Source organism: Triturus cristatus, chromosome 12 (genome assembly GCF_964204655.1).
Source record: "Triturus cristatus chromosome 12, aTriCri1.1, whole genome shotgun sequence".
Lineage (NCBI taxonomy): Eukaryota > Metazoa > Chordata > Amphibia > Caudata > Salamandridae > Triturus > Triturus cristatus.
This window is the reverse complement of record NC_140595.1, coordinates 836583430-836589429: the sequence shown is the minus strand read 5'-3', so window position 1 is coordinate 836589429 and position 6000 is coordinate 836583430.

Genomic DNA, 6000 nt, shown 5'->3' with positions numbered 1-6000 from the left:
AACTTTGCCTGGGATTGGCAGAGTTCCCCCATCTCACTCTCCTCCTGCAGTTAGTCAAGGTTCACCGGGAGTCAAGTGGAGAATTTACTTCAAGTGCACTCTTGAGACACGGTGAAGCCTTCTCTAAAATCAGAGCATTATGGTCACTGGCGTGGCGGGCACAATCTAAAAGTCTATCACCCTATGCCAAGATTTTGTATCTACCAGGATGTAATCTAAAATAGAGGCACATCCTAATCTATTATATGTGTGGTTCCCTGGTGAGTCAGAGTTTGTGCGCCCATTACACGCCCTGAGTGAATGGTTCAATGTGAGGGTATTCCTCTGGAGTACCAATGGGGTCCAAGCCTGGGGTGGTGGAATGTTGGGCTCTGGAATAGTCCAGTGCAGGTCCTCATCGCAGAGGTTACCTGCATTCAGGCCCTTCGAGGGCTCACACTAGCAATTAAAATCACCGCCAAGAATTACCAGAATACTGTCAGGAATGGTAAATAAAAAGGTTGTCAATTGGTCAAGAGTCGTGGACTCTTGACTATAGCCAACTGGTCGAGAGTAGACATTTATCAAGGCAATTCTGACCTTTGTAGGAAAACTCAAACAGATGCAGAGAATATCACAAGATGACGTCTCTATCTGTTTAGCTGTGCAACCCAGGTGCACAGCGACCCAAGTACAGAGTACCCCTGATGGCCCTTCCCCCAACAGTGGCTGCTATACTAAAAGACGCATAACCTAGTCTGAGTGTATCCGCCCAGGCCTAGGTTTCCTGAAACATGCAGATCTCATTGTGTTCTATAAACGCCCCCCACTCTGGATTGCCCAGTTTCGTGGTGAGACCGGCAATGTTCCATGATAGTACCCGCAGCTTATGTGGGCCCATAGAGTTATCTATTTTTGGTAGCGAGTCAATGGTCAATGGTGTGCCGTTATCTTGTTGGAGAGGGCCATTGGACCCCTCCCCCCCCATTGGCCTTATACCCTTACCGGCAGCAGAGTGATCGGAAGTGGGGATTAGTGATTTTTTTTTTGTTTTTTTTTTGTTTTTGTTTTTAAAAGTTTTTATTGAACAATAATTCGATTACAAGCACGGGCCTACAACCACCAGGGCCGGCCGCTAAGTACAGAATGAAATATACATTTATCAAAGCTGCAGTCGGTTCCCGGGGGTCGGCCCCGTAGTGAGTCCGGATAGTTCTAGAGGCACAGGAGACTTAGATCAAACAAACACAGAAAACTAAAAGAAAAACAAAAGGCGAGGCATAAAGACAAACGGCGCAGGTCAGGCTTCCTCCGGGGAACTCCAGGTCCGACCATTAAGCAGCACACGAAAGGAAGGAGTACCGGGAGGCTGGGGACGGGGGGGGGGCCAAGGGAACTGAACGTCCATATGTAGTCATTCCAAAAGGTGCCCGGAACCGTCAAGGGTCAGGGGGACATGGCGATATCGGTGTCCACCAGGGGGGGCGTACAGATACCCCCGCGATAAGCATTCCATTGCCCCCAGATTCTGCCCCATGCCCCCGGCTTACCACGGGCAACATACACAGTCTTCTCCCTGAACATACACCAGTCCATATTCTCCTTCCATACTGACACGGTGGGCGGCCGCTGGGCACCCCAAAGCTGCGCTATATCTCTCTTGGCAATCATGTTCCCCAGGGCCGCCCACCGAGTCTGAGCCGCGCTATAATCATTGGGCTCCCACACATTCAGGACACAGCGACGCACCTCCGGCAGCAGCACAACCCCAGTGACCTGTCCCATAACCGTATGTACCCGGCGCCAGTAGTGCGCCACCTCGCGGCACTCCCACAGGATATGGAGAAAGGTGGCACTGAGCCCACAACCCCGCTTACAGAGCCCATCGTCGGAATATCCCATCGAGACCAAGCGAGGACCCGTCACGTACACCCGGTGAAGAATCTTAAGCTGTACCAACCGGAGACGGGCTGGAATGGCGACCTCTTTGGGGGACGACAGTGCAGACTGCCAGTCCTCGTCGTCCAATTCCACCCCATCCCCCGTCCAAGCCTCCCGAAGGCGCACCAAGAGGTCAGCCCGATGATTAATCAGTTTCTTATAAATTAAAGAAATAGTGCTGTCCGGGACATGTCCGTCAAGTATGCGGTCCTCGAGGGGCGAGGAAACCGGGATCGTGGTCCCCTCTCCAAAGACCGAGAGAAGGGCGTGTCGAACCTGGGCATAGCGGAAGAACTCCCTGTCCGTAAGCTCATATTCGGCCTGAAGAGCCGCGAAAGTCTTAACCGCGCCCTTATGCCACAGGTCTCCCACTTTGCTGATACCAATCGTGTCCCACTGGTCAAACCCCTTCGTAGTCCAGAGGCTCCCCAGGCGATCGGAGGCAAACAAAGGAGTAGCACATGTCAGTCGCTCACCCCAGCCCGTGGCCGCAGTGGCGGCCCTCCAGGTCCGCACAGCAATCTTAGTAGGACCCGTAAGGGTCCGGCCAGCCGAGCGGGAGTACAGCGCCCTGTTATAGTCCCCGCCGGGAAGCAGGAACTTGTCCATCTCATACGCCGGGTTCAGGCCAGGCGCATACGTGGCATGGTTGATGGCCGAAAGCTGCGCGGCCCAATAATACCTGCGAATGTCGGGAAGCGCGATGCCCCCGTCATACCAGGGGAGAGTAAGCTTAGCAAGAGCAATACGCGCCCGCCCGTCCCACACCAGTCTCCTCTGCAGACTCTCTACCTCCCGAAAGTAGGCCACTGGGATGACATCGAAGGAATTCTGGAGTGCATAGAGGAACCTGGGAAGGGACATCATTTTGAACAGCGCGGCCCGACCCAGCGGGGACAGGGGCAGCCTGCACCACCGGGCCGTCTCCTCTCGCAATCGCCGAAGCGGACGCAGGAGATTCAGCTCATAGCGAGCCACCGGGTCCAGCGAAACGTATATCCCCAGGTACTTAAAGCCGCTCAGTGATACCTGGATCGGAAGCCGAGGCGGTAGGAGTGGAGGACCACCGGAGATCGGATAGACGCAGGATTTAGACCAATTGATCGTGAGACCCGAGTTATTCCCAAAGGAAGTCAGAACGTCAAAGAGGACGTTGAGCGACTGCCGCGGTGAGGTGAGATATAGGAGAATATCGTCCGCATACAGCGAAACCCGATCTTCAAAGCCCGGGGCCCACCGGATCCCTCGAAGCGAGGGCTCCCAGCGGAGCCAAGCCGCGAGTGGCTCCAGGGCGAGAGCGAAGAGCAAAGGGGACAACGGGCATCCCTGCCTCGTGCCCCTGCCGAGGGCAAAGGGCCGAGAGACCCGCCCGTTCACCACCACCTGAGCCATGGGTCCCGTGTACAGAAGCTTCACCCAGCCAATAAATCCTTCTCCAAAGCCAAATTTAGCCAAGACAGCCCAGAGGAATGGCCACTCGATGGTGTCAAAAGCCATCGTGGCATCCAAAGAAACCAGCACGGCCGGTTCGGAGAGGAGCTCCGCCCTGGCAAGGGCGCCATGAAGACGCCGCAAGTTAAGAGCGGTGTTACGATGCGGGATGAATCCGCATTGGTCCGGATGAATCAGATCGCACACGACGCTCAACAGACGATTGGCAAGGACTTTCGCCAGGATCTTAGGCTCCGCATTTAGCAATGAAATAGGCCGGTAAGAAGTACAGCGATCTCGCGGCTTGTCCTCCTTGGGGATAACGACTATCGTGGCCAAACGCTGATCGGCCGGGAGGGAACCCGCCGCCAGAGACTCACGGAACATGCGACTGAGGAAGGGCGCAAGCTTGTCAGGGCGCAATTTATATAGCTCAATGGGCAGACCGTTGGGACCCATAGCCTTCCCCGAGCGAAGGGAGCGGATCGCGGTCGCTATTTCATCCACCGACAAGGGGGCGTCCAGCCGCTCACGGTCCTCAACGGACAGGCAGGGCAAGGCGATATCCCTCAGTAGAAGGCGAGAGTCGTCCTCATCCCTGTCAGTCACTGGGGAGTACACAGCCCGGAGGTGGTCGGCAAAACATTCCACAATCTCGTCAGGCTCCGTCACACACACACCATCCGCAGCACGCAACTCCGGGACCACACGATTCACTCTCTCCTTCCTGTCCAGCCACGCGATCAACTTTCCCGCCTTGTCCCCGGCATCGTACAGTCGACCCTGCTGCTCCCTATACATAGTTTTGGCCGCGTCAGTGACCAGGGACCTATATTCAAACTGTTTCAGGCTGAGGGCATGGAGCCCGTCCGGAGTAACATTCGCCTCCAAGGCCGACTCCAGCCCCAAGATGTCAGTCTCCAGCCTCACCACTGCCTCACTCTTGACCCTCTTAGCCACCACTATCTGGGAAAGGGCGTGTCCGCGGATCACGGTTTTAAAGGCTTCCCACAGGGACATTGCAGAAGACACCGACCCCTCGTTATCCAGGAAGTATTGGTCCATAGCCTTAACCAGGCTGTCACGAGTCGTAGGGTCTCGCAGGTACCATGGGTTAATGGGAGCGATCCGCCCTGCAGACCGCGGCCCGGTGTCAAAAACAAGCCACAGCGGAGAATGGTCGGAGATACCCCGCGCCAGGTGCCTGACCTCTCGAATCCGACCAGTCTGCGCCGCGGGCATAAGGAAGTAGTCTAACCTAGAGAGACTCCCATGCGCCCCCGAGTGAAAGGTGAATTGACATTGGGTCGGATGCATTAATCTCCAACTATCCACCAGGCCGAAGGTCTCCAGCATCCCACCCAGCCATGCCTGGGCAGCGGGGAGGGTCCTTGGTGGGTGACGATCCAGTTCACCCGAAACCACCGAATTAAAGTCCCCGCCCATGAGCAGGAGGCTGTCCGGAAGGTCAAGCAGCATTCGACCCAAGTCAGTGAAGGTGGAGTTCTGGAGGCCCGGGGGGACGTAAACTGAAACCAGGGCAAGGGGCTGCCCCTCCCACCTCCCAATCAAACACACATAGCGCCCTCTGTCATCCGAGACTATCTTAGTGATCTCCACCGGAAGTGAGGTTCGCAGCAGAATGCCCACCCCCCTGGAACCAGTTGTGAAACCAGAATGGGCCACGAGGCGGTATCCCCCCCTGTTCATTGCATGACAAACATTGCCAACCAGATGCGTCTCCTGGAGAAACACCACATCAGGAGTCAAACGACGCAAATATTGCAGTACTACACCCCGCTTGATACGGTCCCCCAACCCATTGACGTTCCATGACATAAGCCTCAACCCGTCCCCCCCCATCCCCCCCAATAGATCAAGGGTCCCCCAGCCTGCAGCACAGTTCCCAAATGTGGACAAAAATCAGTACCTCGCCCTGTAAACAAAAAACACACAGCAAAACAAACCCTCCTCCCCCCCAACCCCACCCCAGGACCAACTCCCCCCACCCTGCACCCCTGCGGGCCAAAAAACCCCCCCAACTTGCAGTGTGCCTGTCGCCCCACTAACCCCATTCTACGAAGAGAACCCAGAGGAGGTAAGGGACCCGTCCCCGCCCGCCCCCTCACTGGTCCTGGTAAAACACAATATGCAAATGAAATAAGACCCGACTGTACAGTGCAAAAAGGCAAAATCAAGGACAAAAAGTCATTCTAAAGGGGACCCATCACCTGCGGTGCCCGCAGAGGGTCCGGGACGGCCACCTCCGTCCGGCAGAGAGTCCAGCCAGTCACTTGCAGCCACAGGAGAGTCAAAAAAGGCTGTCCGATCCCCATGTTCCACTCGGAGTTTTGCAGGGTAGAGCATCGAATACTTTAGGCCCAGCTCACGGAGACGACGCTTCACCCCTTGGAATCCCATCCGTTGTTTCTGGACCAGTTGCGTGAAGTCCGGGTAAAAATTGATGGTCGAGTTCTCATGACGAACCGGGCCGTGGGTCCGTGAGGCCTGCAGAATAGCGTCGCGGTCCCTGTAGTAGAACAGTTTGGCCACGATAGGCCTCGGGGGGGCCCCCGGCCGTGGCCGACCGCCCGGAACTCGATGGGCCCGCTCCACGGCAAAGAACTTACTTAGGCCAGCCGAGGACAA